Below are 27,937 nucleotides of genomic sequence, written 5' to 3'. Positions count from 1 at the left end.
TAATAAATAATAATAAAATTTATTTAATGAGTTCTTTAAAAAGTAATAATTCATAATAATTTAATTAGACAATATTAATTTCTTCTATTTTTAATAATAATAACAATAATTTATTAATATTATTATATACGTTTTTTTAAAAATAAAGAATTTAATTATAGATTAAAAATATGACATTAAATTAAGTCCGGTCCATGTGATAAGCACACATCATCGCTACTAATGTCATCTCAATAAAATTTGTAAAAAAAAAAATTATAAAAAGAGACTTCCGAATTTTAATATTAGATCAAAACTCAAAAAAAAAAAAAAAAATTAAAATTACAATTAAACCCCTAAAAATTGCAAGCACAATTTAGTTTTATTAAACTAAATCGTTTTATTTTGTGACTGTGATCCTTTAGGATACCATAACATTGGCATATGTGAGTGATCTATATCCATACATTACTTCTCTTCTCGACTCAAATTATAGGAATGTTATATATTTTGATGTAATATTAATGGGATAATAAATTAGAAAAACAACCACTTTTTTCTTTATACTAAGATATATTCACTTAATATGATTTGGAACAATGAGAATGATGCTTATTCTAAACTTGGTTTGAATGTTTTCTGTAGTTGGCAGGAGTAGTTTTGTGGCTCAGGATAATGAAAATCGGGAACAAGTGTATCATTATCCGCTGACTTGGATCCCTCCGTTGGAAGGCAGATTAAAATGCAATATTGACGCAAGATTTAATATTGATCGGGGTACTACTAATAGGGGATGGTGTATTCGAGACCATTTGGGGCATTTCATCTCTGCTGGTACCGTGGGATTTTGGATCCTACCCAATCCTGGAAGCGGAAGCTTTGGCCCTCAAAGAAGCCATCCTTAGTGCTATTGGTTTGCATCTAGAGTATGTTATTTTCGATAGTGATTCTCAAAATACGATTCACGCCATTTGTTCTGAAGTTAATGACTTCTCTGAGTTCTATTCGTAGTTTATTGGATAATTTTTCCAACTTTAAGGTAAAGTTTGTAAAGCGCCAAGCGAATTCGGTTCCTCATGCTTTAGCTAAGGCGGCCGATTTTTAGACTAGGCGAAATTTCTTTGATATGTTTCCTCCTTGTATTGAACATTTGCTTATTAATGATATGAGTTGATTTTCTTTATTAAAAAAAAAATGCATATATATGTTATCCAGAAATATAATATATATTTTGTTTTGTCCATTCCTATCACGAGAAGTTATAAATATGTGAAAATTTAATTGAAAAACAAGTCTTAATTTGACCTATTTATCTTTTAAAGAGGCAACCACAATATACTAATATACACTCAATACATTTAATATTAATTATAATATTTAAAGTTACTTTTATAATTCTACAAGAGTTAAAAGTCATTTTATTGGTGTAAGCAAATGATGAACTCTATGATTATAAATTAGTAAAACCATTTATTAAATGGAAAGTTAAGAAATATGGCTAATATTATTAAGTTTGTTTATGCGATGATTATCATTCTTTCTCTATTTTTGGCTGCAACAAACGTTAAATGTAAGTTTTTTTTTTTTTATTTCCTTATTTACTTTTTACATAATTTTTTAACCAATCTAATTTACATTACTCTATCATTTTTTTTTCTTGCAGCGTACAGTAATAGACATTGTTTTGAAGATTCAGATTGTGCTAAAGATTATTGTAGAAGACCTACGGTAAGTAAGTGTATCAGACGTTTGTGTAAATGTATAGCGGTATTTCAAAAACCCCTATCAAAGGTACCTAAATTTAGTTTAAAAAATTCTGTATTGGCGTCCTAATGAAATAAAATAAGATAGCAATATTTATTAAGTTATTTTTCTTTTTATTATTATATATACCCCAATAGCCTTAAATTGAGACCTTTTATGTTTTCACACACTCATTACTATCTATCATAATATCTTCAATATTTAAATTGAAAATAAATTTTCATGTGCTTATGAGGTTACCATGTTTTATAACACAAGACTTTTATAATTGAGATTTTTCCATGACTCGACTCACATGTTGTTTAAAATTATAATATTAGATTAATATATTTATGATTTAAATGCATTTTTTTATCTCTTTATTTTAGTTTGGGTTAATAGTAATTCAACCCCTGTAATGTTAGCGAATTTTGTTTTTCCCCCTCCCTACCTTTTGACAACGGTTTTTTCAAAAAAACGTTGTCAAAACCTGCCTTTGACAACGGTAGGAGGGTAAACTGAAACATGCTCATATTAGGGGGATAAACAACTATTAACCCTTTTAGTTTTTAATCGTTCGTCCCCCTTAAAATACTCAGCACTTTCATCTATTATTTATTATTGTTGAGGTTTTTTGCCCTCATTTTGACATGAGTAGTTAACACTTTTATTTAAGACATAAAATTGACATGATAATGATCATATGACGCCACATCATACAATTGTGTCAAATCATACTTTTAAAATAAAAAATTAATTATATAGAACTATTAAGGGTTAAATATATTTGTGGTCTTTTTAAATATTTTAAATATTATTTTTACTTTAAAAGAATGTTTTTTTTTTAAAAAAATTATCCACATTTTTAGTCTCTAATACTAAAACCGTCGCTGAGACTCTCGCTAATTCAACCATTAAGTAATAAATTGTCGCTAATTATGTTACTAAGTTGTAAAAATCACCGCTAAGTGCAAGAGGGACCAAAACTGTGGATACAATTTTTTTATGAGGACTATTCTTTAAAGAAAATATTTTGAGGAACTAAAAACAAAATTTGAGATATTTAGAAAAACCACAAATATATTTAACCCAAATATTAAATATAATTAATAATTAATAAATAGACTATTATTCATAAAAAATAAATTGGGTATGATTTACAAAGCAATTATTTTGCCATTAGTGTGATTTCAACTCACACCCTCACCAAAAAATTTATTTGTGTACTAGCCATCAGCATCACATCACCTTTGATTTACATAATATATTTATGGGTTAAATATCTTTGTGGTCCTCCTAAATATTGCAAATTTCGTTTTTAGTCCCTCAAAAAATTTCTTTCAAAGAATAAATCTTCCTAAAGTTTTTCGTTCATATTTTTGGTCCCCGCTATCTATTTGGTTAAACGAAAGCTGGTGCGGTATGCCACGTCATTTAAAGTCGACATAATAATAGACTATAGAAAAACAAGTTAGATTGCAGAGGTTTTAAACTTCTCTAAATTCCTTCTCTTTTGCAAATGTACAAAAACACAAAAATTAGTAAACATTTATTCTTACCCCATTAACAAATTTTCAACCGAAAGAAATAGGATCATAAAAAATGTTCGGGTTTGTTTGGATTGCCACACTGCTACTAGTTCATATCAAATATCATAGAAAGATTAATTGTAGTTAGGGATGCTAACAGTTTCCACCATTTCAAAGATGGGATATGTTCTTGTGGTGATTAATGGTGAAGTTGAGCTAATGTATTTTCATTAGTAAAAGTTATACGGGCCGGAAGCATTATAAAACCTTTTGCTTTCATATTACTAGCGGATACCCCTGCTATCGCACGGGGCCGTTTGGGTTTAATATTACGTGGATAAGATCTATCTTATAAAGTTATTCCGTATATATGTAAACAATACTCATATTAATTGGATGACTATCTGTTTACCCAGAAAAATGGTAAACAAGCGCTAGTTTCCTTTTTAAAGGTTACTTTGTGGAGTCAACTAGAATACTCCAGGACTGATTGCTTTATTTTGTTATGTTATGTGTATCTGATTTGTATTAAATGTAAAATAGTGACTTTAACGTAAAAGTAAACACTGAAATTAAAGGCTTTAAAGTAAATCAAAGCAATAAAAAAGAAGGCAGTAAATGTGCACTGAAAGATAACATGTAATGTAAAATGATTGCATTTAATTAAACTGGTACACATACGTACATTCCAAGGTTGCACTCGTTACTCATTGCGCAGAGATTTGAGTTTTACTTGTGTTTATGTAGAAAATGCGGACCTCTAACTATTCCTATAAAACTTGCTTAAATAGAAAAATAAAATAACTACTACTAATCGGTCGACTGGCTATCAGTCAACACGTGTCTTCGACATGCAAGATCTTCAATTGTGAGACTTCCACGCGTCCTATGAGAACTGCCAGAAAAACTGCCTGGAACTGCCTCTTAACTTCTACTGCCTCTCGACCTCCACTTCAGTTTCTGCAGCCAAAAATCCTTAAGTCTTCGCATCCTTTTGGCTTGGTCGAACGCTGGAGCCTCTGATCATCATTCTAGTCGAACAGCTTCGACTACTAAGTGTTATTTGGTCGAACCACTTCGACCCAAATGGCAATGTAATTATTTAATTGAGGCCCAATTACCAATTTAGGGCCTTCTCACCAAATTGAGGCCCAATTGCCAATTTTGGGCCTTAGTTGCCCATTTATTTAGTAAGTCGAAATCCTAGGGTAACAAATTGCCCCTCCAAGCGACTTCTTTCGACTGACTTTAGGAAAGAGAAAAATGTCGTTTCGGTTCTTTCTTGGGTTTCGACTTTTGTTAATTCCCATTACGCCATGATTACGTTTCATTTTCCCAGGCGCTAATTATTACCTAAACGCTAGGTTAGTGGGCTATTAACTGCTTCCAGCTTGCTTGTGTCAGTTTCCAAGATATTTAATACGATTTTTGATCTTCTAACTTCCTTCTCCCACGTTTGTCTTGCTGAAGTAACTACACATTCTCTATATATAGCCTCATTCCTTCCACTTCTTTTTTTACATCTCCTTACGCACAACATCTTAAACTTTTTTCATCTTTTCAATCTTTTCAAACTATGGCACAACCTTTAACAAATGCCAACATAAGATCCTGCATTAAGAAAGAATTTAAGCTTTCTGCAGAGGAGTTTGATGCGAATCATATCAATGCTCGTGCCCTCTATGCTAGCCAGGGGCTTGCATTTTATCCTGAAATTCTAGATGGAAACATCTATCCCTGCATGCTGATTGAGTTCTGGAGATTTGCATCTTTGCGCATAGATCCAGAAGGGAGGACTACCATAACCTCCACCATTCGAGGGGCTCATGTCATCATCACTCCTTCAACAATCTCTGATTTGTTGAAATGCAGCAATACCGGTGCAACGTTTGTTGACAACACCTTCGACATGAACACTTCTAATATGTTAAGGGATCTCATGGACAATGACCCCTTTTGTGCCAGAGTTATCAAAATTTGGCACCAGCTTTTGGTAGGCAACTTCCGTCCGCGCAACCATAATAAAAATAAAATTATGGTGGAAGATTTGGAGTTCATTTCTTGTGCTCTTCAGGGGAAGAAAATCAACTTTCCTCTTTTGATTTTTAAACTACTCGTGGAAGCGGTCTCTTCGACGGCCTCTCGTCAAGGAATGGTGACTTGTCTTCCTTATGGAAGATTCTTGTCTTACCTATTTCTCAAGCAAGGTGTCGTGAGGAAAATGCGCAGGGCCGGGCGCGTAGAGATGTTCGAAGCCGAAAGTCTGCCTCTACTATCTTTGGAGGATATCGACCAAAGAGTTCACTAAGATTGGACCTTTTAGTGGCTTTAGGGTTTGCCAGTTTTTTCCTTTCTTTTTTTTTTTTTTGTAATGACTGCGCCTTTTATGAAGGCACTTTTTGTAATGACTAGCCAAGACTTTTAGCCATTTTAATATAATCTCTTAGTTTTTACTCTCTTATGTGAATTTCTTGAAGCATAGGTTTATATTTTTTCAAATATTTACCATTTATCCTCAAGATTCGACCATCTGAATTTAGTTCTTCAATTTCATATGCATTGTTTGAAAACACTTGTAAAATTTTAAACGGTCCTTCCCAACTTGGGGACCATTTACCTAATAACTTGTTCCTTTGATCCATGGGTAGAATAACCTTCCATACATAGTCACCTACCATGAATGTCTTCTCCTTGACTTTCTTGTTGTAGGCATTCGCCACCTTTTCCTTTTGTCTTATTAATCTATCCAACGCTATTAGCCTCTCTTCGTCTAATTCGACTAACTCATCTAACATCATATTCCAGTATTCGTCAGACGAGAGACTATTTTGTCGTTGAATTCTTGTCGACTGTAGATGAATCTCTGCAGGCAATACAACATCATGCCCAAAAGTCAAACGAAATGGGGTAGTTTTTATTGCTTCCTTTGGTGACGTTCGACAAGCCCAAAGGATTTGGTCGAGCGTTTGATGCCAATTTCTTGGCTTTTTTCCCACATGCTTCTTTATTAAAATTATGATAACTTTATTAGCAGCTTCGACCTGACCATTTGCTTGGGCATAATATGGAGTAGATGTTAGCAATTTAAACCCTGTTTCTGCTGCAAAAGCTTGCATTTTTTGACCAACAAAAATTGATCCTTGATCAGTAGTAATAGTTTCTGGGATCCCATATCTGTAGATAATGTGTTTCTGTATGAAACTAATCACTGCTTCTTGATCAGCATTAACTAGTGGGATTGCCTCTATCCATTTAGTAAAATAATCTATTCCTACTAAGATGAATCTTTGTTGCTTGGAAGATGCAGGTTTAATCTCTCCTATTAAATCCAAAGCCCATCCTCTAAAAGGCCAAGGTTTAATAATCGCATGCAATTCACTGGCTGGAACATGTTGAATGCCCGAAAATTTCTGGCACTCTTGGCATCCTCTTGCATATTCAATACAGTCTTTTAGCATTGTTGGCTAATATAAACCCTGTCTAAACAACAACCATTTCATCTTATGGCCTGATTGATGAGCTCCACAAACACCACTATGAACTTCTGACACAGCCAAATATGCTTCAGCTTCACTTAAGCATTTCAACAATACACCCTCGGCTGTTTTCTTGTATAAATCATTTCCTAATATCACATAGTTTAGAGCTCTATATTTAATATTTCGATCAGTTCCTCCGACTGGATTATTTAGGTATTGGACCAATGGGTTTCTCCAATCAGCATCAGTCATATTGTCGATGGCAAAAATTTCCAATGCATACAAATTTTCAATTTCAACATCATCATCTACCCCCTCGAATTTTGACGCCGACAATTGACCCAATTTATTTAATACTTCATGAGTTTCTTTACTCTTGATCTCGACCATATCTTCCAACTTGTCTTTAGAAACTCTATACTCAGAAGCAATTTGTGCCAATTCATTGGCGATGTAATTGTTAGATCTTGGTACATGCAAGATCTCAACATGGTCGAAGCTTTCTAATAAGCGTATCACGATTGCATAATACATTATTAGATTTTCTTTAATGCACTTATACTCTTTTTTGATTTGTCGAATCACTAGTTCAGAATCACCTCGAATCTCAACCCGGGTTGCCCCCAAATCTATTAGGGCTTTCAAACCAGTAATCAAGGCTTCATATTCGACTTCATTATTAGAGTAAACTTCTTTCATTTTGTAATGGAACTTAGTTGGAAGTCCCTTAGGGGAAATAATTAGGACTCCAATGCCTGACCCATTTTTGTGACTAGAACCATCAAAAAACAATTTCCAGTTAGTCTGCTCGACTTGATTTACAGACAATTCGACTAGCCCATGGTCGACTATAAAATCAGCCACAACTTGTCCTTTCATAGCTTTTAAAGGGACATATGTCAAGGAAAATTCAGTTAGCGCTAAGGCCCACTTACCAATTCGACTATGCAAAATTGGTTTAGACAACATATGTTTAATAACATCAAAATGAGAAGACACATACACATCAACAGGCTTTATATATTGCTTAAGTTTGTTACATGAGAAATACAAGCATAAGCATAATTTTTCAATATCATTATATCTAGTCTCAGCATCTATTAAGGTTCGACTTAGATAATATATAGCTCTTTCGACGCCATTATCATCTTCTTGGGCCAACATACTTCCAATTGTCGAACCTGATGCAGCTATGTATAACTTCATACTTTTTGTCCTATTGGGGGGTAACAAAATAGGAGGCTTAGTTAAATAAGCTTTTATTTGGTCGAATGCCTGTTGATGTTCTTGTTCCCATTTGAATTGATCTTGGTTCTTGAGTTTCACAAGTGGTGAAAATATCTTCGTTTTGCCACTTAGATTTGAGATGAATCTCCTCAAGAAATTAATCTTCCCCAACAATGACTGGAGTTTTTTCTTTGTTTCTGGCGCCTTTAGCTCCAAGATTGCTTTCGTCTTATTTTGGTTTATCTCAATGCCTTTCTTGTGAACCACGAAGCCTAGGAAATCCCCTGCATGTACACCAAAAGCACATTTTAAAGGGTTCATTTTGAGTCCATATTTTCTCATACGTTCAAAAGATTGTCGAAGATGGTCTAAATGACCATTTTCAGAGTCAGATTTTATCACGATATCATCAATATAAACCTGCATAAACTTGTCAATAAAATCATGAAACATGGAATTCATGGCTCGTTGGTATGTAGCTCCAGCATTTTTTAAACCAAAAGGCATCACCACCCATTCATAAGTTCCTAAAGCACCTGGGCATCGAAACGCCGTCTTAGGTACATCTTCGTCAGCTATAAAAATTTGGTTATAGCCTGAATACCCATCCAATAAACTGAGATATTCAAATCCGGCTGCAGAGTCGACTAACATTTCAGCAACTGGCATGGGATATTCATCTTTAGGAGTAGCCTTATTTAAATCTCTGAAATCGATGCATACACGAAGGCTACCATTTTTCTTTATGACAGGCACTATATTAGCTAACCATTCGACATACCTCGCAGTTCGAATAAACTTGCTTTTCAGCAATCTTTCAATTTCTATTTTGATTTTTTCCATAACCTCTGGCGCAAATCTTCTAGGAAGCTGCTTGATAGGTTTCTTCCCTGGGTTTAATGGTAGCCGATGCTCCACCACCTGTCGACTCAAACCAGGCATTTCATTGTAATCCCATGCAAAACAATCTTTGTATTCTTTCAAAAGTCGAGTCAACTTGGTCTTTAGGTCACTTGTAAGCCTTGTACTTACATAAGTAGGCCTTTTAATGACTCCATCGCCTAAGTCAATTTCCTCAAGAGGATCTTGAGCTTGCATCCTTTTTACTGATCCTGATGGATCCATTTCGAAACCTAAAGGTTCGTCATCGTATATCCCGTCGAGTCGTTCGACTTGGTGATCGACTTCTTGTTCGTTTTCATTTTTTACTATCATGGCCTCAATCGTCATATTTTTCTCTAGTTCGGCTTCTAAAGCCGCTTTTTCTTTGTTCTCGGCCAAATAGGCCGTTATTCGAGCCAGGTATTCTGACTCAGTGGTCATCGTATTTGATTGTCGTCCTCTGCTCTAGAGGACTTTCATGGTTCAATGGTTCATTAGGATCTTCTTTATTCCAAATGAAACCATAATTTGGGTCTAAGTTCAGCTACTTAGACACACTTTCATCAGAAGGATATACATCTTCTGCTTTGTAGCAAGGAGCTACATTTGCCAAATGCTGGTCGAAGTGTTTGCGACCACTTTCAGTTTTGTAATAACTTTGGTCAGCTTCAATATTCTCCACTATACCATCTGACCTCCAAATGGCCACACGCTGATGTAAGGTGGAAGGAACTGCCCCAATACCATGGATCCATTCTCGACCCAACAGCAGTTTAAAATTTGCCTGCGATGCAATCACCATGAAGACGGTTGACCTGACAGACGAACCAACAGCTAGTTTTACTTGAATTACTCCAAGTATCCCACTTGTCTTGCCCTCATAATTTGACAGTACCATATTATGGGGTCTTAAGTCCTTATCCGACTTTCCCACTTTCTGAAGTGAAGAATAGGGCATTAAGTTTACAGCAGCCCCACCATCGACAAACACTTTGTTTATTGGAACACCATCCACTTTCGCCCTTATGAATAAAGGCTTCAAATGATACATCATTCCTCGACCTGGCCTCTCAAACACAGCCTTTTGCTCTTCTACCACTCCTTTTCCCATCACGTAGTAACAAACAGGTGTTTCTTCCACATTCTCGTCAGGAAGAAAATCATCTTCATTTTCAAATACCTCAGAGATTCTGTCGAACTCAGCCGGGAGTACAGAAACAATCCCACAGTCGATTAGCAATTCATCTGACTCTATGTCAAAGTTATCATCGACTTCTTCGTCTGACAATGGAGAATACTCAGGCTCTTTTTCTGTATTTGGGATTGGAGCATCGTCGTCGACCAATTCTTTGATCAATTTCTTTCCTAGGATCATCCCAGCAGCTAATCTTTCATTTGCTATTTTAGCCTGCTCCTCAGTCAACTTCCTATGAAAGGGTTTTGCCTGATAGTGAGAAAATCCTGCCTGCACCACTTTTGAACCCTCTTGTCCATTCTTGTGGCTTCTTTGGTAACGCCTCCATTGCGTTCGAGTCATGGGGTTCTTTCCTTTGTAGTTTGGAGATATGTAATCTTTTCTTTTAGATCCGCTATCAGTCCAAGAACCTTCAGCATTGGTTCCATCGCCTTGAATCTGCCATTCTGGACGTTTACCTCTGAAGTTAATGGGTTTCACCCATTTGTCTTCAGGGACATCCGTCTTGGGACGGAAAGTCCTTGGTTTTTCAAACATCTTCCTGTATTCTCCAGCTCTTCGACCACTGTTTTCTCCTGTATACATGAATTGACGATTCTTGCCTCGACGAGGGTCGAACCTCACTTTGTTTGCAGCATCAACATTAAAAACAGCATCACATCTTGGGCATAATCCAACTTGAGAGTTGTTATTGTGGCATCTCTCGAGGAATTTCAAAAGACTCTCTTTTGGTTCAGGATAAACCATGTTCAAAACTTTGCCATCAGTAGCTCCGTTTTGCTTTCTAACGAAACCATCAGTAGTCTCGACCATCATCACATCAGCAAGCTCAGTATAGTGAGCCTCTTCGACTTGCAAAGGATCAGTATCAACTTGCATTGATGACTTTGGCTTTTCTCCAAACTGTAACCTTCCTTCTTTCAAAGCTTTTTGAACTAAATCCCTGAAAAGGACACATTGAGAAGTTTTATGACCCAAGAAATTATGAAATTTACAAAATCCTCTTTTTTTCTTTTGTTCAAGAGGAGGATTTTTAAGTCCCGGGGGTACTATGATTTGCCCATCAGAAACCAACAAATTAAATATTTCATCACATTTCGTTATATCAAATGAATACGTTTTACTAGAGAATTTCTCATTTTTACTTTCAACCAGATTTTTCTCTTTTGAAGGCCTAAGCAATTTACAAATATAAGGTGGTTCTGGCTTTAATTCAGCCACGTTAACCTCTCCCTCTTCGTATTCATCGTCGCTATTAGAGTCGAACTCACCTGTAGTAACATAAGTTATTTTCTCTTTCTTATGATACTTATTAGCCCTAGCCTTTTCAGCCTTTAACCTTTCGACCTGGCGTACTCTATCTGCCAGTTGTGCCATGTCTCTCAAATGTTGGGTGTCTAATTTCTTCCTTATGGAATAATCTAACCCACCTGCAGCCATTTCGACTAACTCATGTTCAGGAATTTGTGTAAAACATCTAGCTTTCAGTAACCTAAAACGGTTTAGATAGTCATCGACTGGTTCTGTACCCTTCCGTCTAACTCCTACTAATTCTTTCAAGCTAATTTTCAACTGTCCCATATAAAATTGTTCATGAAACAATCGTTCTAATTGGTTCCATGAGAACAAAGATTGGGGAGATAAGGTCGTGAACCAGGTAAATGCATTTTTCGTTAACGAACTTGGAAAATATTTCATCTTTAAATTTTCATTGTTTGCTATTTCTCCAGCCTCTGTCTGGAACCTAGCAATATGTTCGACTGTCGACTCGCCAGTCTCACCAGCAAATTTGGTGAATTTTGGGACTTTCCACCCCCTAGGCAATTCTGTTTGCCTTACATATTCTGACAACGGGGAAACGAAATTTGGTCTATGCAAACCTACATTTATCCCATTTTGGACTAAAATTTGTTCGACTACATTAGAAATATTATTGTGTCCAACATTGACATCTTGCTGGATGTTCCTAAGAACCTGGTCAGCATCTTGATGCCTTTGTACTATTCTAGGGATCTCTTGCTCAATTTGATCTCCTTGTCCTATAGGTTCGACCCCTCTCACATTCGACCCTTGAGTAGTCGAAAGGTTTGGTTGTGGGGGCGCTCCAAAGAAATCTGCAATTTTGGCCATTTGTCCCGCCAATATTTCATAACTTTGATTCGTGTTATTTATCATGGGAGTAAAAACAGTTCCCATTTGTTGAGTAAGGGCATTCACCATTTCATGATTACTTTCGTCCATTTGTTGTCGAATTGACAACATTGACGTAGTACTTAAAGATGGCAAAACCTGGTGATTATATCCCATACTTATGGGTCGACCCCCCAGACATGATGTGCTTGTAGCCATCATGCTGTCAGAATATAATGAAGGATTTGTGTGCAAACCTTGCATCATAGACGTGGGCATTCCAAACTGAGGGTTAAAACCTGGTGGAGGTATCATTCCATGAAACGGCGGTCGTAATGGATTCAACGGTGACCGTACATTCGTTGGTGATGATACCATCATTGCTGCCGTCGATCCACCAGTGTTTGTTGTTCCAACTGGGGACGAATCTGCGGCATTTTGTGGTGTTCCTGTGTTCAGAACACCTCCTTGATTTCCAGAAAGATCAGAATTATTTGTATTAACCTCAGCCATGTTAGTTAATTTCCGACCACTTCTTAATATCATTCATAACTAAAGAAAATATAAAGAACAATCGACGGGTCCCACTGGGCGTGCCAATTTGTTTACCCAGAAAAATGGTAAACAAGCGCTAGTTTCCTTTTTAAAGGTTACTTTGCGGAGTCAACTAGAATACTCCAGGACTGATTGCTTTATTTTGTTATGTTATGTGTATCTGATTTGTATTAAATGTAAAATAGTGACTTTAACGTAAAAGTAAACACTGAAATTAAAGGCTTTAAAGTAAATCAAAGCAATAAAAAAGAAGGCAGTAAATGTGCACTGAAAGATAACATGTAATGTAAAATGATTGCATTTAATTAAACTGGTACACATACGTACATTCCAAGGTTGCACTCGTTACTCATTGCGCAGAGATTTGAGTTTTACTTGTGTTTATGTAGAAAATGCGGACCTCTAACTATTCCTATAAAACTTGCTTAAATAGAAAAATAAAATAACTACTACTAATCGGTCGACTGGCTATCAGTCAACACGTGTCTTCGACATGCAAGATCTTCAATTGTGAGACTTCCACGCGTCCTATGAGAACTGCCAGAAAAACTGCCTGGAACTGCCTCTTAACTTCTACTGCCTCTCGACCTCCACTTCAGTTTCTGCAGCCAAAAATCCTTAAGTCTTCGCATCCTTTTGGCTTGGTCGAACGCTGGAGCCTCTGATCATCATTCTAGTCGAACAGCTTCGACTACTAGGCGTTATTTGGTCGAACCACTTCGACCCAAATGGCAATGTAATTATTTAATTGAGGCCCAATTACCAATTTAGGGCCTTCTCACCAAATTGAGGCCCAATTGCCAATTTTGGGCCTTAGTTGCCCATTTATTTAGTAAGTCGAAATCCTAGGGTAACACTATCGGAATAAAAATTAAACATATAGTATGTTAAATAATAGTTAACGATCTAAGAGCTAATAATACATCCAAATTTTAGCTCTTTAACTAAAACAATAATTACACGTCGCAATATGTCATTTGTCAGTTTTTAAATTTGTTTTACGGGTTATAAACATTCACATAATCACAAATATAAACAAAAAATATGTAGCAACCTTTATGCATTGATTAAAGTAATATAACAACACTATACTTATTTGATCCAATATAAAAATACTTAGAACCCGTTTATAAAACACTTATTTGATCCAACGCTGGGTAAAATAATTTTATAAAAATAATTAATAGATTTTACTTGTTTATTAAAATATTTGTAACTTGTTTTCGTTTATAAAAATAATTGTATCACCAATATACTTTTTCGCATTTATAAAAATATTTTTAACTTATTCACGTTTATAAATATATTGTATTAATAGTAGACTTTTCCCGTTTATAAAGTTATTTGATATTTATTTTCGTTTATAAAAATAATTGTATCAACAATAGTCTTTTTTCGTTTATAAAAAAAATTGTATCAACAATAGACTATTTTTGTTTATAAAAATATTTGTAACTTATTCCCGTTTATTACATCAATTGTATCCATAGTTGATTATTCCCGTTTATGCAAATATTTGTAATTTATTCCGGTTTATAAAATCAACTGTATCAACATTATTTTAATTTGTGAATACATTTATCTATTGAGAAATTATTATTTAATATTGGAGAGTAATAATTTTAATAATACATTCAGTTTTGCTTTAATATAAATTTATTATAGATAATAAAAAACTATATTATTAAATAATAATATAATATTTATTATTGTAGATATCATTACGAAAAAAAATAAAAAATTAGATATAAGAATGACAAAAAATAAATTATAATATTAAATATTAATTTTAATAATACATTCAGTTTTGCTTTAATATAAATTTATTATAGATAATAAAAAAATACATTATTAAATAATAGTATAATATTTATTATTGTAGATATCAGTACGAAAAAAATAAAAAATTAGATATAAGAATGTCAAAAAATGAATTATAATATTAAATAATAATTTAACATTTATTATTGTAGATATTAGTAGAAAAATCACAAAGTAGATCTAAGAATATCTAAAGAGAAAACGAAAGAAAAGAGAGAGTCAAATCGTTTTTATTGATTACTAAGTTTTTATTCTTAATAATATTTTTATTATTTCATCTTTATTTAATTTATATAATTTGACAATTTATTTGTAGTGTAATTTAGAATGGCTCAACTAAATAGTGGCTAAATTTTTACATTGATTGTAGTGTAATTTAGAATGACTCAATTAAATAGTGGCTCAATAAATGTCAGAATAATTTGAATTTGAAAAAATAAATTAAATGGTGGCTCAATAAATGTCAATAAATTGTATCAACAATACGCTATTTTCGTTTATAAAAATATTTGTAACTTATTCCCGTTTATCATCAATTGTATCAATAATTGACTATTCCCATTTATGCAAATATTTGTAATTTATTCTGGTTTATAAAATCAACTGTATCAACATTATTTTAATTTGTGAATACATTTATTTATTGTGAAATTATGACTAATATTGGAGAATAATAATTTTAATAATACATTTAGTTTTGCTTTAATATAAATTTATTATAGATAATAAAAAATTACATTATTAAATAATAATATAATATTTATTATTGTAGATATCAGTACGAAAAAAATAAAAAATTAGATATAAGAATGTCAAAAAATAAATTATAATATTTAATAATAATTTTAATAATACATTCAGTTTTGCTTTAATATAAATTTATTATAGATAATAAAAAATTACATTATTAAATAATAGTATAATATTTATTATTGGAGATATCAGTACGAAAAAAATAAAAATTTATATATAAGAATGTCAAGAAATAAATTATAATATTAAATAATAACATTTATTATTGTAGATATTAGTAGAAAAATCACAAAGTAGATCTAAGAATATCGAAAGAGAAAACGAAAGAAAAGAGAGAGTCAAATCGTTTTTATTGATTACTAAGTTTTTATTCTTAATAATATTTTATTATTTCTTCTTTATTTAATTTATTTAATTTGACAATTTATTTGTAGTGTAATTTAGAATGGCTCAACTAAATAGTGGCTCAATTTTTCACATTGATTGTAGTGTAATTTAGAATGACTCAATTAAATGGTGGCTAAGAATAATATAAATTTGAAAAAATAATTTAAATGGTGGCTCAATAAATGTCAATAAATTGTATCAACAATAGACTATTTTTGTTTATAAAAATATTTGTAACTTATTCCCGTTTATTACATCAATTGTATCAATAGTTGACTATTCTCGTTTATGCGAATATTTGTAATTTATTCCGGTTTATAAAATCAACTGTATCAACATTATTTTAATTTGTGAATCAACTGGACCAAGGAAGAGTATGAAGTTATAAGCTAGTAACAAACCCTTGCTGTCGCACGGGTCTCGTATGGTTTTCATACCGCATGATCTAATAATGTTTCGTATAGTTCTATCTTATGTCAATATTAACATAATAACAAACAATTAAAATGTATTAAAATCTGAGGTAAATAGTATATTAACCAAAAAAGTCGAGATGAGCTTCATTAATTACGAAATATAGGTTAATAATATGCACCAACTTTTAAGCATTGATCAGTATATAATAAACCGTACAATTGATTCTCTAACTTCAATTATATAAAACAGTAGCAAAAGAAAGATTTAACAGATGGACATTAAAATGAACAGTCTGCAACTGCTATCTCATAGATGCGGTCACATATACCCGTTAATTCATTTCATGCATTCATTTGGTTAACATACTGCTATCTCATAGATGCGGTCACATATACCCGTTAATTCATTTCATGCATTCATTTGGTTAACATACGTATACTTATAATATATAATCATGAGTTTATAAAAATTATTGTAACTTACTTTCGTTTGTAAGAGTAATTATATCAATATTTAGATTTGTTCTCGTTTATAAGTGTCTTGAAACTATGACAATTTATAAAAAATATTTTAACTTATTCATGTTAAAAACAAATGCATCAATAGTTGAATTTTTTTTTTCGTTTATACAAATATTTGTAACTTATTCTTATTTATAAAAGTTATTCTAACTTATTTTTGTTTCTCCTGCAATTATATCAACACATGCAATTTTTCTCGTAAGTGATTTGAACTCGTGTGACTATTTATAAATATAGTTTTAACTTATTCTTGTTAAAAATAATTGAATAAATAGTTGAATTTTTACCGTTTATAAACATATTTGTAAGTTATTTATGTTTCTAAAAATAATTGTGAAAATAAATATTTATCGTATCATCTTAAATTTATTTATTCAATAGTGGTAAATATGTGTCTCATAAGTTTCTACCTATTATCATTAAAGTTTTATGATTAACATTTATCATTAAATTTTTATGAATACTATTTAACATTTTTTATCATGATAACAATTATAAAGTTAATTTGTAAAAATTCTTACATATTTTAGTTATTTCATAAGTCTAAAATAATTACTAAATTTCAATTGATTTTATTTTATTTTATTACCATTTCTATAAAAATTTAAATAATTTTAAAATATATTTTATTTTAAATAAGGAACTAACTAATTATAAAATAATTTTTATTCTTATATTTTTTAGAATGATAATTTGTATTTCAATAATAATGATTTCACTAAATAATTAAATTTCATAAAGTATAGGTTAAATGATAATTTGACATTATTGTAATTATCATTTAATTACCTAAAATATTTAAGGAAATCAAAAAATTGAATTTAAAGCTTAAAAAATTACATTGCCGTGTATGCATTTAAAACAACTTTTCATGTTAAAAATATTTTAACTAATTCATGCTAAAAAAATTGTATTAATATTTGAATTTATAAAATTATTTATTTTAGTAATTTATAAGTTTAAAAAAATTACAAATATCTCTATTGATTTTGTTTTTTTATTAACTTTTTCCTGAAAAACTAAATAATTAAAAAATATTTTTTATTTCAAGTAAAAAATCTAAATTTTATTCAAAAAAATTTAATAATAAAAAACAAATTAGTAGTATTAAACACCTAAAAACAAAATTGAATTTCAAACTAAACAACTGGTGTCCCATATCTTTATTAAAAAAAACTTTTTATCTTCTCAACCTTTTAACTTAATTTTCAAATTAATTGTAAAAATTAATTAAAAAACTTTTTATCTCCCTTGTGACCTTTCAATCTTTCAAATTAATTGCATTCAACAGTAAACTTTATACATGACCTCCCTTCAAATTAATTGCATTGAACAACGAAAAATTAAATTTCAATTGAAAAATTAAAAAGATATTTTAATAGCAATGAAAACAAAAAAATCAAATATATCCATAAAATCAGAAAAATAGATTATATTTTCATTTTCAATTAAATGTAAAAGGAAACAAAATATTTGCAAAATCTCTCATTAAATGAAAGAAAAAAAACTGAACATCAAAATCTTCATCGCTTTCAAAATCGATTTAAATCCCTCGTATTTCTCAACAATTCAGAAAATCGAGAATTATTTGTTCCATCAACTTAAGATGGATTCATACACAGATTGATTAAATTTCAGAACATATAATGCAGTTCTAAGGATATAGAAGCAAACTATACATTTATCTTTTAATTTTCTCAATCCCAATATCATTAACCAACTTTGTGCCATTCCATGCGTTTAAAACATTTAATGGATATCCTCCTGCAATTATCCTCCTGCAATTTTGAAAAAGTAAATCAGTTTCACATAAAAAAAACTATACATCCCAACAATATTCTCTAATATTCTAATCTTCCTTATTGAGGGATCTACACGAATAGTGAACCTTCTTGTAAAGTTTCCTTATATATTGAAAGAGTTTGGTATTTTCTAGTTCACCTTCAATCAATGTCTACAAAAATTGATCAAAAAAAAGTCATCAACACATGGTATGATAAATTACAACCAAATAAAAAGATAGGCAAAAACACCGACAGAAGAGGGAATCAAATTCAAGCACAAACCTTCAATTTCAATTTTTTTACATCTTTGTTTAAAATCTTCCAATTCCTTTTGCATATCTTTAGCTGCTTCATTTTTTGCCTTCATTGGCTCGCATCTGACAGCAAAGTACAAGTAAGGTGGCTTTTTAATGCTAAATTCATATGTATAAGCAAATCAAAGAAATGTAAATAAAAAACTTTTAACTAACTACCAGTGTGTATTATTTCTTCATGTTTCTTCTACATTTGGAAGGCTTAGTCCCCCGTTCCTCTTTCTCTTTATAGTACCCACACTTTGAGTATGAACCTTTTCATAAATCAAATAATTGCAAATCAATTTTTATTCTTTTAAGCTAATAAGAAAATAAGCACAAATGAAATCCGAAGTTCACGATCGCATCCAGTTTAAATCAACCTTTTACTTCAGTAGATCCTGTTTCAAAGAAATTTTTTTAATTAAAAAACAATAAAACATTGAAAAGAAACACAATCAACAATAACTTGTATATTATTTTACTTTTTCTTGGCTTGAAATCGAATCCACAACCCACAAGCAGATCTCCATCTTCTTCTTCACTTGAAACCCACAAGCATATTTCTAATTTCTTCTTCACTTGAAATCAAAACCACAACCCATAAACAGATCTATGTCTTATTCTTCGTGAACTGAAAAATCCACAACCCACAAAACCATTAAACTGATATCCATAAAAACATGGTCATGAAGCAATAAATCATTGGTTGGTTGAAGAAACATTTGCATGTTTTTGAAAGAAAAAAATATACAAACACAAAACCGAACAATACATTTTGTACCAACAAAAATAACATTACCTGAATAATGATGAGAAGCAGTATGATAGGGAAAACGAAATCTGGAGGGGATTTGAGACCCTTCTTTTCAAGCATATCATTTCTTCTATGGAGGAAACAGTCTGAACAAACAAAATCTGTGGAAAAAGGAAAATGATGGAGGAAAACGAAATCTGGAGGGATGAAGAGAGTGAATGAGGAAAAACAGAAAGAGGGAGAAGGAAAAGAGAGACGTGAGAAGTTGAAAGGTTAGTGTGGTAGGAAGTTGTGCCGTGTTGTTGCTTGGATGTTGTTGCATATGGCTGCTAGGGTTTATCATTCCAGCACACATCCATAAATACAAAACAAATCACGCTAGAATCTGTAATCATGATATTTTGTAATTCTCAATGCATGAAATGTGGAAAAAATAAAAATAAAAAAGCAAATTTAAATGTGGGAAAAAATAATCGAGCAGTATTGTTGTAGTGATGTCATGTCAGCAAATTCAAACTTAGAATCAACCATAATGCAGTATTTAACAAAAAGACTAAGCTTCCCTTAATTATTAGATTAGTTTAAGTTAAACATAGTTAGGATATACGTGGAAATTCCAGATACTTTAAATTTTATATATTGTTAATAGATTTATCCTACATTAATTTGATCATAAGTTTGAACCATCATGCGACCCTTCGCATGAGGATCACATCATTGATTGAGTTTAGGATGTTTTATCTATTGGTCACCCCACCGTGTTCGTGGATGATCAGAAACTTGGAATTATAAGTTAACATGATAGAAAGTTAAAAATGACTCTACTTCATTGTATCAACTTCTAACTAAAAACTATTTCCTTGCTTTTCATAATATCATGGCACATGAGGAAACAATTAAAAATTAACTTAGTAGTTCACTTGAAAAATAACCCTTTCTATTGCCAACCGCAGGAAGATCAATTTTAGTCCATATTTTCAATGAACTCACAGATAACTCCCATGTCTAATGAGTTTGATTGCGCTCTGCATCCCCTTGTTTAACTTGATCTATTAATTATATTGAAAACAAAGCTTTAAGTCTCAACAATTCAGCCCATAATTCTTTCTTCTTAACCCGCTTGATTGTATCATACAAATAATTGATGCTCAAGTTCTAATTCAATTTTATGATGAAGCATAAGGGGTCGGATTTATATCTAAATTCATCAATGACAAATATGGCATCTTAGTTGTTAAAATCATTCATAGTAGTGGTTTAAAAACATATAATCGTGTAGAATTCTTACTCCATTCGTGCATATAAAGTTGACATCCATAAATAATTCAATTACCATTATTATGACTTGTTATCATATAGGTATAAAAATAGTATATAGTATATTACTATAATTGAATGAAAATATTTTGATCCATCATAATTAATTGGGTTTTTCCTTTATAAAACGAAACTTGTAAGTCATGGTAAAAAAGACATCATTTATGAAGTGTGTCAAGTTTTCTCTAATTGTTAGGCTCCCTTATGTTCATATGTCAGATACATTTAGGTTCTCATTTGATTCTCAAATATGAGTAGATATAAAGTAATTATTAAATAATTTATTTATATTTTCTTAAGTACTCAACAAGCTTAATTAAGTAGAGAATTATCACACATTTTAGTATGATTTGAGTTAGTTGAATTAAAGATTCTTAATAAGAAATCCATTAAAAAGTTAATTCTCATCTTATATTGTTTATTTTAAAAAAAATTTAACAAAAGATTAGATATTTAAAGTTTGTTAATACTTGGAATTAATATTCGAGAGGTTGATTGGTTCCTCTCAAGGAAAACAGTTTTTTTTATAGGCAATGGAATTCATCATTAACAAAGAGTACAAGGGGTATTCGCCCAATTACAATTCGACTACGACATATTTAGGAAATCTATTGGATTTTGACACCAATTATAGAAGTTTTTACAACCATTGGATTTCAACCCGATAACATGCCAAAACCAAGAAACAGTTTTCGCACTAACCGGTATGTCGTCCGCATTGTGCTGTTCATTTATGAAAACGAGAGCATTTCGTGTGTTCCACAGAACCAAACAAGTTGACATCCATACGAGTAATCTTCTATTTGGGGCAGTTTTCCACGCATCGCATTTTCGAACCAAAACAGATGTTCCACCACCGCATCTGTTGCACCTAACGTAATACCTACCCAAGACGAAACCTTGGACCACATCACTTTAGAACTTGCGCAAGAGAAGAGCAAATGATCTAGCGATTCACACGATGTTGAGCAAGTTGTGCACAATATATCGTTATCGTTAGGAATAATCGCCCTTTTGAATAATTGATCCTTTGTAGCTACTTTATCCTTCAAACATCTCCATCCAAAAACCTAAACCTTCGGCAGGACCTTGGACTTCCAAACACTTGCCATTGCCTCCTCAAGATCTATGTTTGGCAAGAACTCGTTGATATTTTTTATTGATGCTAAGTATCCTTCACAGACTAACTACTTGCCTTCCTCGTTTGCAAACCATTTGAAATTATCATTGTTTTAGCCATCTTCAAGACCAACATTCAACACCATTTCGCGCAACTCCTTTTCTTGCGCGCTCTTTGTCTCGGACAAAGATACAAATTCTTCTTTAACTGCCAAAGCCAATTGTTATCAAGAAACGCCCTCATTTCCATAACAGTCTCTTGCATCAACATCGTCATTTGCAACGGCTTTAAAATCCCTCCGCCAAAGTTAGGCTTTCTTACAAGAACTAATATCTCATCCACTAAGCACAATATGTTCCAACTTCATATACCTGAATTCTAGCACCGGTCTCCATATGGCTTCTTTGTCGTTCAGAAAATGTCATCTTCATTTGTTCATAAGCGACTCGTTGAAATCTTGTAAACTTCTAACACCCACTCCACCCTTTGACTTACTCTTGCACACTTCAACCCAGCTTACCCACGATATCCCACGCTTATCCGGTCTGCCGCACCATAAAAAACTCCCTTTGTATTCTAACCATACTTTTCAAAACTACTTTTGGAATTTTTAAGAAAGCTAAATAATATATCCAAATTGAATTTAGAACGAAATTTATCAGGGTGATTCTAGCCCCTATTGACAGAAATCTACTCTTCCACAATGCCAATATACTATTGAGATTCTTGATAATCGGATTCCACGCAATTGAACGGAAGTTTACCTCTTTCACAATGCAGGAAACAAGATGCAACTTGCAAAAAAGATTCCTCTATATGAATGCCCATTAGACTACTATTGGAAAGGTTTATATGTAGACCCGAGACTAACTTGAAACCTCTTAACACAGCCTTTATGCACCACAAATTTATTTAAATTCCCTTGTCTTACCAAAATTATATCGTCCGCGAATTATAATAATTGGACATCTACTTCGTCATTCATTTAGAAGCCTTTAAAATCTCCATTCTTCACAGCTTTATGTATTAGTCTCGTCAATCCTTCTGCTACAAATGCGTAAAGAAACGGGGACAAAGGGTCCCCCTTCCTTAGCCCTTAATCCATTACAAAGTCTGAAGTCAGACTCCCGTTTACTAGCACATAGAGAGACCCGGTTCTGAGACACGCACTAATCCAAGTCAACCATCTTGAACTGACACCGCATCTCCCGAGTATATATTTCAGAAAGCCCCAGTTAACATTGTCATACGCCTTCTCGAAATTGACCTTAAGAATTAAACATTCCTTCCTTTCTCTTTTGGCAAAATCAACAATTTCATTTATCACCACGATTCTGTCTTGAATCTGCCTCCCCGATATAAATGTTGTTTAAGACTTTGATATGAGTTTTTCAATTATTTTGATCAGCCTGTTTGTCAAGAGTTTTGCAACAATCTTGTAAAGAGAACTCACGAGTGTTATAGGCCTATACTCCCCTGTCATACCCCAAAATTTGCCCTCCTCTATTCATATTCAATGGCTCTAGGTTCAAAGGACCATTAAAGTCACTTTCTCCTAATCGAGGGTCTCAAAGCTAGGGTTTCCATTTTATCAAAGGATTGTGAATATTCAGGGCCTCGAATATATCTTAAGGTATCTCATATGTCTCAGAGTATCTCCATGTCAATTATCAATCTTCAATCCCAAGGATTTCCCATTCAAATGCTCAGATGACCAATAATCGACTATGTTGACCTAAAAGTCAACTATAGTCAAAGTACAGTCAAACTTCAAGATTTTTGGTCAACATCAAGTATGTGAGGTTATATCCATCATTGGATCGAAGGTTGATCATGATTCATCAATAAAAACTCAGAAATGAACAAATTCAAATGGTTCAAATTAGGGTTTTTATAGGAAAAAGTCAACTCAACTTTGACCGATCATAACTTTCACATGGAGCATCAGAAATTTCTCACTCAAAGCCTATGTTGAAGGAAATTGAATCCTCTACAATTTTGTCTCTCACATGCCAAGGCTAGAAATGCTTCATTTGGCAGATATGGTGCAGAAGATTACAGGTCCTCCAAAAATTCAATAAAATATACATTTTGGGGCAAAGCTCATAACTTGAGCATGGAAGGTTCAATTTAGATGAAACCAAAAGGGCCACTTAGAGGACTCTTTAAGCTTTCCAAAAAAAGTCCTAGAATGCTTCCATGCGATAAAAATTGAGAGAGATATGTTTGGTAGAAGTTGGTTGATATTTGAGAAAAGCTTGAAACCCTAAGTGATGGAAATTGCATTTTTTAACTCATGGGCCTATATTTCTTTGATTCAAACTTATTTCTAAAGTATCCAAGAACCTCTAAAGCCCAATGTCACGTCCTCTTTTATTTTATTTTAATTATTTTGGATTAATTCAATTTAATTCAAATAAAATGTAAAATTAAATCAACAAGTGCAAGGCTTATTATTCAGCATCTTTATACCCAAGGTATTCATTAATAAAGATCAGAATCAAAATATTTGATTGGGATAAGATTGATGCAAAAGTAGAAGCTTTAGATGCAAGTTTGGAAAGATTTAAAATCAAATATTTGTTCACATTAAACACAGCATATTTGTACACAAATTTCAACCTAATGGAGGCCCATATATATACCAAACTCGTTCATGCTATAGGGGAGGAGGGCAGCCGGATGACTTAGGGTTTTTTGGCACTCCAAAATATCAAGAAAAGTGGCATAATCGAATTCGGTATTACAAACTCTCTCAAGAGTTTCTAAAGACTTCTTCACGCTCCTGATAGTTGCAGGGACCAAAGGCAATAGTTACTCACGCTTTCCTCCACCCAGAACCTTGCAATTCGTTCTCGCCGGAGGTGAGTAATTCAAAAATCTGAATCGTTTAATTCTCACGTTAAAACTTTGTTTTCTGCGCAAGGTTTCGTTCATGGAGGTACCTGAGTCAGTTCAGATGCATCACGTGGGAGTTTAAGGGTTCAGACCGCTACTTGCCATTGTTAGGGCAAGAAGCGTCTTCTGCTTCGTACGCATATTTCCAGGCGTTTTCAGTTAAAGCTGATATCACCATTAGATTCGTAGCCTGGCATTTAGTAAGTCTGGATGGTATTTTTTTCTGTTTGGTTCGATTCTCAGGTTTTTGGAGGAGGAGGCGATCGGAGACGATGGTGGCAGCCACCGCCGGCGACGGTTTGACGTTTACAGGGGGGTCAGCGCTTGCGTGGCAGGTTTGTGCATTCTGGTTGGGTGGTCAGCGAAACCAACTTCCTCTCTCTGCTTTTGGTTCGTCCATCCAATGACGCGTGGGGCCCATGTTTGACCACGTTTGAAATTGCCATTTAATATTTGTTTTCATATTAGTTGATTAAGAATCCATATAATGTCAACTAACGTTTGCAGCATGATTGGTAAAGGGCTTACTGGTGAGTGAAGGGTCTATGGTTCGATCCTCCCCATAGACAAGTCTTTTTAACAGCTTGTTCATTTACGGATCCAATACCACAGGCTCGTGTATGACCATGATGCGCTTCTAAATCTCAGCCCTCAGATCTCTCCAATTTCAGATCCAGCGCGCCACAACATGAAGCCTTACCATGGACACTCAAGGCTTCACCATATAGGATCACTGCCAGGTTTTATTGTATATATTATTTTGTTTTATTATTTAATTATTAGGATTTAGGTTTAAATAATTTAATTTAGGATTAATATAATTTAATTTTGTAAATTAGAATTATATAATCGAATTAGGATTAGGGTTAGGAATATAACATTTTCCCCGATTATTCGATTATGTCGATTATTCGACTTAATTGATTTATTTAATTTAATTAATTTTAACTATAAAAATCACAAAAACCCTAGAAAGGTTTATTCATCCATTAGGGTTTGCCCGATCCCACTGTCATTTGGCAAAACAATAACCCTTACTAATTCTCTCCTCGACCCGACTAAATCTAGTAGTCGCTTTAGACGAGAGATAAAAAATACATAAAATCCAAAACACATTTAATTTGCTGCCCGCGACGATCAATCTATCGATCTGAGTAACCAGCAATGCCCCTTAATCCGTTAGCTATACTGACCAAATCTATTGGTCATCGCATCTAACGGTGCCATATCAAATCAGGGTTGTACGCCCAAAACCGTCAAAATACACTAAACCACGACACTACAGATTTTCATCTCTTCAAAACTGCGATGTTCAAACTACGATAAGGTAATTCAAAATACCTTCGAACTTCGCATTTCAAAAACTACGATAGGCCATTCAAAAAGCCTTCAAGCACCTCCATAATCAATTCTAAGGCGTACAACCTTGTGCCTGAACTACGTTGACTCTGATTCTCCCTAAGGAGATACGTAGGCACTTGGATAACCAAGGCGAGTCCCCCTCCCTAAAATCTCAATTTTTCCCCTATTCAATTCCTTAGCTATTAACCTTAAATTTTAGCCATAAAACTTGACCCTTAGATTCAAAGCCAATAGGAAAGGGTTGAGGGTGCCTAACACCTTCCCTCGACCTGATTATAATAACTTACCCAGATCTTTATACTGCGTAGGGTTTCCTATTCGCCCTTCAGAATAGGTGGCGACTCTAAGGCTTTATTTTTAGGGCAGGTTGCCACAGCTGGCGACTCTGCTGGGGATACACTTCATGGTGAATTATTAGACTCCTATAGGTTTTGGCAGGGTTTAGGTTTTTGACAAACGGTGTAGGTTTTTGGCGAAATTTTTAGGGTTGGCTAATTCGCCATTTTAGGGTTTATGGTTTTAATATAAACATTTAAATTATATTTATTTATTTATTTATTTACAACTTCCATTTACAGTAATTATCATAATTTAAATGAATATTCGTTTACTTTAATATTTGTTGTTGTACTGCAATTTTGGAGATGCAAATGGCAGGATTTGGGGATCAGGTTCTTATAAATATTTAAATTTTATTTTTATTATTTACGGTTTTTATTTACAGTAAATATTTATAGTAATTTAAATAAATGTTTATTTAAATGATTACTTGTTTTACTATAAATTTTGGGGATATATAAATTGTTGTCAAACCTAAGCATGGGAATTATATTTAAGACCAGAGGGGAAATACATCGCCTACGAGTCTTATTATAATTCCACTCAGAGTGGGTTAAATATCCGGAAAGGTCTGATACGAGGCTTGACCTTGTTGAGGGCTGGACTTGGTATTTGGCTGATCTCTCTGGGAACCTACCCCTAAAACTCGAACCTCATGGATAAATGAGTTGTTCTAAAATCCAAAGAGACAAAAAGTCTCGGCGGCTACGAACGACCCCATGAGACCTTCTAGAACATATGAACTTAGGGCTTATGTGCTTACGTGCTTATTATATATTGCAATTTATATACTGCGAATGCCTTGCATTTTTATTTTTGCAGGTATTCCTACGCGTCCCCTGGCCTGCAGGGACCCCATTTCTAAGACCATATCCTTCCAACGAAGGACACTTCCACTTATGCACGTTGATTGGCCTCTCGATGGCCATGAGACTTAGTGACTGTCATGAACAGTCACCCCGTGCTTGCGTCTACGCAGTCCCTAGCCTGTAGGGACTCTATTTCTAAAATCGCATCCTTCGTACGAAGGACATCCTCATTAACGCACGTCGATTGGCCTCTCGATGGCCATGCGATCTAGTGACTGTCTTGATATGTCACCTCGTGCCTACATCTACGCATTCCCTAGCCTATAGGGATTCTAACTCCAAAAACGTGTCCTTCCCACAAAGGACATCTTCGTTAGCATACGTCGATTGGCCTCTCGATGGCCATGCGACTTAGTGACTGTCTCGAACGGTCACCCCGTGCTTACTCCTATGTACTCCCTAGCCTATAGGGATTTTCTTTTACATCCATGTGTTTCACAACGACGCGTCCTTCCCTGATGGACAACTTCATTAGCATGCGTTCGATTGGCCTCTCGATGGCTATGAGATCTAGTGACTGTCCTGAACGGTCACTCCATGCTTGTTTCTGCGCACCCTCTAACTTGTAGGGTTTGGATTC

The 27,937-nt window shown here is 33.4% G+C and overlaps 1 long non-coding RNA gene across 1 annotated transcript; it reads right to left on the bottom strand.

The window, feature by feature from the left end:
• Positions 1–18,214: 18,214 nt before the first annotated feature.
• On the bottom strand, positions 18,215–18,749 carry LOC131630684 (uncharacterized). The gene is made up of 3 exons (XR_009292403.1): positions 18,685–18,749; positions 18,507–18,572; positions 18,215–18,396 (listed from the first exon to the last, which is right to left on the bottom strand). It is a non-coding gene; the product is annotated as an uncharacterized LOC131630684 (long non-coding RNA).
• Between the last annotated feature and the right edge of the window lie 9,188 nt (positions 18,750–27,937).

Source organism: Vicia villosa, unplaced genomic scaffold (assembly GCF_029867415.1).
Source record: "Vicia villosa cultivar HV-30 ecotype Madison, WI unplaced genomic scaffold, Vvil1.0 ctg.000715F_1_1, whole genome shotgun sequence".
Lineage (NCBI taxonomy): Eukaryota > Viridiplantae > Streptophyta > Magnoliopsida > Fabales > Fabaceae > Vicia > Vicia villosa.
This window is presented reverse-complemented; position numbering and strand designations above follow the sequence as displayed.